Source organism: Lithobates pipiens, unplaced genomic scaffold, assembly GCF_037356315.1.
Source record: "Lithobates pipiens isolate NorthernLeopardFrog02 unplaced genomic scaffold, aLitPip1_a1.2 Scaffold_27, whole genome shotgun sequence".
NCBI classification, from domain to species: Eukaryota; Metazoa; Chordata; class Amphibia; order Anura; family Ranidae; genus Lithobates; species Lithobates pipiens.
This window is the reverse complement of record NW_027507788.1, coordinates 205,750,024-205,758,504: the sequence shown is the minus strand read 5'-3', so window position 1 is coordinate 205,758,504 and position 8,481 is coordinate 205,750,024.

Here is an 8,481-nt window from a genome sequence, read left to right as displayed (position 1 = left end):
GCCGGCCACTCCTGGGAAGGTTCACCACTGTTCCATGTCTTCGCCATTTGTGGATAATGGCTCTCACTGTGGTTCGCTGGATTCCCAAAGCTTTGGAAATGGCTTTATAACCCTTTCCAGACTGATAGATCTCAATTACTTTCTTTCTCAATTGTTCCTGAATTTCTTTGGGTCTCGGCATGATGTGTAGCTTTTAAGGATCTTCTGGTGGACCTTACTGTGTCAAGCAGCTCCTATTTAAGTGATGCCTTGATTGTGAACAGGTGTGGCAATAATCAGGCCTGGGTGTGGCTAGAGAAATTGAACTCAGGTGTGGACAACCACAGTTATAGTATGTTTTAACAAGGGGGGCAATCACTTTTTCACACAGGGCCATGATGGTTTGGATTTTTTTCACCTTTAATAATAAACACCTTCATTTACAAATTGCATTTTGTGTTTACTTGTGTTGTCCTTGACTATTGTTTAAATTGGTTTGATGTTCCGAAACACTTAAGTGTGACAAACATGCAAAGGAACAGGAAATGAGGAAGGGGGCAAACACTTTTTCACACCACTGTATGTGATCTGACAGGCATGTTTGTCGGCAATAGCGCTGCTTTCCGCTTGCATTAGTGTCCAGTTTCTCAGAGTTGAAGTCTTAATTGCCCTTAATTGGGCGCTGTTTTCCAGGACTGCAGGATAATTTTTAGTTGCTATAGTAAATGACTGCCAAAGACTCTTTAAATCACCTTTGGCTTAACTAATACAGAATTATTTTGAAATGCTACTCTAATAACACACAGTCTGATTTCAGAAACATGTTTACAATTCAACTGGAATTCTATGTAAATTTCAATTGGAATTTCAATTAGAATTTTGGAAATTTTGACAAATTTAGTTTCGGTAATGTGTATGCTGGTGCAGCGGTCTCCGTACACCTTTGTGACTAGCAAAATGTCTCTGGATTCTTACTTCCGGGTTTGCGTGCTCTGGCGATGTGATTGGCTGGAGCCGTGATGACTTCACTACTGCACATGCCCACGGGAGCTGCTAGTCACGGCACACCAGCTGAAGCAACAGCACGTACATACTGTTGCTTTAGTGCACATGTGGCAATGACATCGGCACATGCTGATACAGTGGATATCTCCTAAACTGTGCAGGTTTAGGAGATATCCATGGTACCTACAGGTAAACCTTATTATAGGCTTACTTGTAGTGAAAAGTGGTTTGTAAGGGTTTACAACCACTTGAAGTACACAACATGTGGGCAAAGATCACGTTCTTGCCACGGCCCCAGTTACTCAGACCACAAAGATCTAATGTGCAGAAAATGATTGGTTAAACAAAGGCTAAGGGCTTTTTTGACCTCTCTGTTTACCTTTTATATTAGCTTTATATTATTTTTGTAATAAAACATAACACTTACGTAGTAAAATTGTACATTTTGTATGGTAGTGCAAAAAAGTTACTATCAAGGCTGCATGAGGGACATAGCAATTTAGTCTCAAAGTAGGGACAGTCCCTCCAAAAAAGTGACAGTTGGGAGTTATGACTATGTCTTTATGATCTTTATAACATTTTTCACATTTCCACCATCCATTAATATCACCTTTACCAAGAGGTACATAGAGTAGCTTACCAAAAATGATCCAAGAATATTAAGAGAAAAAGCACTAAGGGAACCCCTCAGTTCTTACATTGTTTGTAAATAGTGCCTTTGCAGATTTGCAGACAATTCCCAAACCAAACCTTGGAAATACAAGATGTCCATTTATTGAAATAGAATAAAATAATGTGCAATAAAAGAGGCAGACAATGGCTATAATACATGTATATATAGACATGTACAAATAAATAATTAATTAGTAATAAATAAATAATTAGTGATAAAATCACTAATAGACCTCAAATCTCAGCATTCACTGAAAGCCTTTTGAGACCTCCAAAATTAATTCAATCTCCCGACCTCTGAGGCATACAATTATATAAGGATAAGCCACTTCCTTAACACCTCTAAACTCCCTTCTACAGTCCCCATACCTGAAACATTTCATAGATTCTACTCCCAACCTACTTATCCAAAACATGGTATCTCCACAATGTACGAGGCCCTAAGTGATCAACGGCTCTACTCCCAAATAAACACCCTCTCAAAATGGGAAGCAAAACTGAATATCAAGGCAGCCCCTACTAAGTGGCGTAAGGCCTTCAAATCCACTCACAAAGCAACCCATCACAATAACCATTGGGAAACTTACCAAAAAACTGTACATAGGTGGTACCTAACACCCTACAGATTATCAAAAATCTACCAAAACTCACCTATTACCTGTTGGAGGGCAGTGTAAGTACTATAGCACGCCTCCTCTGATTTTGCAGATTCCTCAGCTCCTTTTGGAGGCAAATCTTTTCTCTAATCACCTCTATATCACAGATACCTTCAACACCTACTCCAGAGTTGACCCTACTTCACCTAGATAAAAAAACTTCCTCCCAGATCAAGAGTAGTGATAAATTATCTTTTACTTGCAGCAAAGTTAAATATTACCGGACATTGGAAAACTACAGAACCCCCTTCCCTGGCGTCCACACTTGCAAACCTGAATCTCCTATGCGAGATAGAGAGAATAGTAGCCAGGAAAAACTTTACCATGGAAATGTTCCTTGTCAAATGGTCCTCTTGGTTATCACACTCTGGATGCACTGTCCAAATATAATGTGTCTTGCTGAATATTATCTGAACCTTACCTTGTTCGATTGCAATGTTGGTAGCCCCCTCCCTTTACACTCCCTGCCCCCTCCCTCTCCCCCCTCCTTCTGGAGCCATCTCTACTAATGCCTTCAGATGTAGACATATCCCTACAATCTAGTTGGACTTGACTTCTTTGCTACCTGGTATGAATATGTTTCATGTGTTGAAATATAACTTTATGTTCCAGTTGGGACATCTGTTGAAATATCACATGTACTATTAACGATGTATGTGACAACTTCTAATAAAGAATACTCTAAAAAAATAATTAAATTGTCTTAGGCCCTTTGCACACATGAGGATCCATTATACGGCTTCCGCTTGCTCATCGTGGATCGATCTGTTGATCCCCGCTGAGTCGGCCGATGACAGGTCCGTCTCTGCTCACTGTGCAGAGACAAATCTGTCAGATCTACACTCTCCTCTATGGGGAGATCGGACGAAAATGATCCGATCTGAAAGATGGATGGAAAATAGGACCATCATCTGTCTGGATTTAGCAGAGCGGAGAGGATCGGATCAGATTTAAGCAGACATGTCACCCACTGACATCCGTCGCTCCATTGAGATGCATGGAGTGTCTGTGCAGGTCCGCCTGAAAAAACTGACAGGCGAACTTGAGCGGTCCGCATGTTTGAAAAGGGCCTTAGACAAGTGAACAAGTTGGGATTTGCCACCATGTATACACGTAGGACAACTTAAAACAATTTATTATATTCAGCAGTAAAAATGTACATGTAAGATACAGATATCAGGCATACACAAAGAACGTCCTTTGCTACTTTGTTTTTCTCCTCTCTGCACATTTCAGCCTATGGGCCATTGTCTGAGGCTGCCAGTGTGAAATTTGCATTAAAAAAATATACATCACAATATTCTATTTATTCCCTTAATCACACTTTATCTCGACTCCTTCAATCATCTCCTTCTGGCAGTGGCTCCTTCTGTCAAAGTCAACCCTGATGTAGAGCCCAGAAATTGGATATCATGGCAGCCCTCCCATCAGCAGTGGTTTGCTCTCCGCAAGGTAGATATACCCCCGAGGGGCATATCAGATCATGCTTCTGTGCTGTGTAGTTTCCAAACAAAAACACCCCCATCTGAGAGACTGTGGCGACTTTCTCGCTGCTGGATCTCAGATCCCATAATAGAGGCTGAAATCCCTAAATACATAACCGAATTTTGGTTGACAAATGCAGAAACTACCTCTATAGACAGTACCTGGGACGCATTTAAGGCCTACACCAGGTGATACTACCAGTCCTCTATCTCCCGAGCTAGGAAGAACACAGCTATTACCTCTATTACCATTGCAGATAAAAGATACAAGGGGGACGCCTCTAAGTGTAGTATTAAAACAGTATTATTTATTGTGAAAGGTTAAAAACACTTACAAGATATAAGTGGGAGTAATGCTCTTTATAAGTATGTAGTCCTGGCAGTTATACTGCGTCCCACAGGCTACTCGCATGATCCGGGTAGCTGGGAGACGTTCTGGTGTGATGTTGTGCTGAATAGCTGTGCATTTAGGAACTATTAGTAATAATTACTTCCCCTCATACAAAAATACCTAACCTAATGAAACTTTTAATCACTTTTATGCTTAAACAAAAGAGAAGTTTATTTCTCAGAATAGGAAAAAATATGGGAGGGGAATAGGACACAGGACACCCTTAGTAACCCTGCTCATGAAGGGTCCTCTCTCTGGTGTTTCCTTAGAACTCCATCCCTCTAGAATTGTTACCAGATTTTTGGCAGGCTTTTCTCTGCGTAAACTCGAACACCCGGACAGGCTTTGGTTAGGCCTAGCAGCCGGAACCCACCCGGATAGCCAGGAACTCTATATACACCATCCACCCAGACAATAGTCAGGTGATCAGGAACACACTTCCTGATCACCTGACTTCATTCCATTAAATAACCTCTCCCAGCATGCTTAGCCACAAATATGATTGGCTGAGAAAAGCATGTTTGTCATAACTTGAGCTTCACTGTAACTCATCACTCTAATGTCAAAGGCAACAGCACCACCTACTGAAAGAAGGGAGGAGCCACAACTAAGATTGGAATTAACAGAAGTCATGTAATCACTTATTACTACAAATTTGCCAGGCTGACTACCCTCCAGCACAACTAAATTTACCTGTAACCATGTTCTAGGGACAAGGGTACAACACCTTAAACCTCAATCTCTCTGATTCTACGGTTACGTTACTCAAACGTAATTTTAAATTCAAATGGGCCACTTATTCTCTTTCACATTCTCTTTCTTATTTATTAATTTAATTGACCTCTTCCATACATACTTTCTATTCTGTAGATTATCCTCCTATGTTTAGAAGGGTTTCAGAAGATATGAATAAATGGTCAAGGTCAAATCTTTCTTGGTTTTAAAGGATTTCATCAGTCAAGATAAATATATCTTACCAAGAATTGTATATCTTTTTCTAAATCTCCCTATCATAACTTCTAAACAAGACCTTCTAATTTAAAGAAAAATCTTACATTTTATTTGGGGACAAAAACACCCTAGAATAAATAAACTAACAATTTACACTTCAAAAAAATGTGGAGGCCCAGGAGTCCCAAATGTAATTGCTTACTCTCAAGCAGCTCAGATAGTCCAACTGGCAGTGACCACAATTCCTGGTCCAACTCCACACTGAGTTGACATGGAGGCCCTTGCATGCTCTAAAGCAGAGGTAGTGAATAAAAATTCACGGGGGTCCGGTCATAAAAAATTTCTTCTAGCGGAAGTTTGAGTGTTATTGGTGCTATGACTCCACATGATATCCTCTACATCGCAGCCTCCTTTGCACGCCACAGGCCCCTCATCCCAGACCCCCATCACAGACTCACCCATCACAGACTGGCTCCCCATCACAGACTGACCCCCCATTACAGACTGTCCCCATCACAGACTGTCCCTCCCATCACAGCCTGGCCCCCATTACAGACTGGCCACCCATCACAGACTGACCACCCCATCAAAGACTGGCCCCCCATCACAGACTGAACCCCCATCACAGACTGGCCTTCCTTCACAGACTAGCCCCCATCACAGGCTGGCCCCCCATCACAGACTAACCCCAATCATAGACTGACCACCCATCACAGACCCCCCTCGATAGTAGACTCATAACAGCACAGCACTCCCCTCTCCCCAGTCCTGGACAATGGGCGGGAATTTTCACATTAAAGGCAAGTGATTGATTGCTGGGACCGCCACACCGCGTAGCAACCAATCACCCACTTCTTAACTTAAGAAGTCCCGCCCTTTGTCCAGAGCGGCCGTGCTTCACATCTTGTGTGAATAAGACAGGCGGGGGGGCAGTGCAGTGATCTTATTGAAGGGACAGACCCGTGGTGGCGTGCCTGCCATGCTGTGAACATAGCAGCAGGCAGGCGAGCCGGCGGTGGGGAGAGGACATATAGGCAATTATTTGGTGGGGCTGCGGTCCGAGTAGTATGGCTATGCCATTTAGTGATGCCTGCTCTTAAGGTTCGATTGCAGCTTTAATGTGGATTCCTAGCAAATTAAGGCCCCCGATCTTATGTCCTAACCTTTCATTCTTGTTATCACTTTGGGATAGATGTCGAATAAGGAAAAATCTTTGATTAGCCTCTGATCTTTTTCAGTGGTGGGAAAATAAAGGTTTGCCACTTATTATGAGCTTTTTATCTGGGAATAAATTATACTCACTAGATTATCAATCCGTATTACAATTGCCATCCTCAGAACTGCCTCGATACAACTTGATTAATTTATTCTTAAAAAATAAACTTAGTAGAATTAGTCACCCATTCAAGTTATCCCTATTCAAACAAACTTGTACGACTAGAAATCCCATAACAGGCCATATATCTATTATATATAATATATTAATTAAACCTGAACATAAGCTCCCATATATGGCACAATGGAAAAATAGATCTTAATTTATCTTGGGAAATGTCAGAATAGTATAAAACAATCAATAATCTCTCTAAAATTTTGATAAATATGTCTTTAGTAGAATCTAATTACAAAACTCCATTGCGATGGTACATGGTTCCAATGAGCATAACTAAAATAAATCGACAAGTCTCTTCTAAATGTTTTAGAAATTGTTGTCAAGAAGGTTCTATGGTACCCATCTGGGGGCGATGTTCCAAAATACGTAAATTTTGGATAACAATATTTGACTTTATACATGAAATTACCAAAAGAAATATTAAATCCCCTGAAGTTGCTCTTTTCCAAAAATTTTATACGAGTTTACCCAAACACACCAAGTGCCTAATTTCTTATATAATCCTAGCCACTAGAATAATGAGTGCATGTTTTTGGAATCAATCTGGAATAACATTTTAGTATGTTATATAAAAGTTGAACTGGGTTATGATCAACGATAAATTGACTTGCATTTAAAATAAATAAATGCCTAACTATTTTTGAAAATACAAGGTGACCTTGGTTACATTATTCATCTTTGAATACTAGCGATTTGTGAAATATAACACTTAACTGTGCTTATCTTGCCCACATTATTCTTCTGTTTCTTTTTTTTTCTTTTTTATTATATATTTCTTTTAGTTTGAATAACTTTAAAAACACTATTTAATTGATTAGTGATTAATTACAATGATACTTATTATACTAAGAGAAAACTACTTTATATAATAATTTGTTTAATATCTTATTTAAACAATGATATTAGTTTAATTGTTTGATTTTGTTAACAATTTTGGTATATGCCTACTTTCTTTTTTATTAGGGATACATTTAAATGTCAGATATATTTATATATTTCTCTTTTACTTGATTAATACCTATTTATACCTTGTATTATTAACAATGTGTTAATTACACTATGTCAAGAAAAAAAAACAATAGAATTAAAATTTACCAAAACCATATATTAAGAGGTCAAGCTTTAAGAGTTTCAATTTGTATGCAATCAATCTAAAGGAAATCAGACAACACAAGTTGTATAGTGTGCATGGGGTCTAAGTGAATGTAATCAATCAGCATACTATATACCACCCCCATAGTGTGGAAAGTAGTGTAGTGTAATTTACCACTGTGTATACGCTCAACTGTGTGACTTTATAGACATGTGGGCTGCAGAGATGAAAAAAGATAGGAAATTAAAAGCTTAGAAGGGTACTGAAATGAGCATGCTCAGCAGAGGACACCAGCTGGTCTATACAATCTCAGTGGGGACACAGAGGAGATGGAAGGGACAGATGAAGGCAGGATTAACTAGCAATATATCTCTCTGCACAAAATGAATGCTTTAGTATTTATTTATTTTTTGAGTATAAACACTGTTATAAATCATATAATGAGAGTTTTTTCTGGGTTTAATGACACTTTAAGTAATATGGGACCCCATCATGGTCACCGGTATGCCCAAATCCCGGATGGGATCTTAATTAAAAAAAGATAATTTCCTGAGACATTATTCAAATCTTCCACAATACACAATAGAACTGATTTATAAATTTAAAGGCATCTGGCCAAGCACTCAAAATAAGCTAAATTCTTTCACAAGGATGCTCCTTTACTCTCACCACCCTAGCAATAGATTTGCAAAGGTGGGCGCACAGCAAGTACCCATTGCAGTGTCTTTTTTATGTTGGTACATAGTCACATTGAATAGATCTATTCCTAGGGTGGTGGAAGGAAAATATTGTTTTTGAGGGAGAATTGAGCTAATATGCATCTCAGATTGTCCTATGGATCCGCTTTATTGATGATG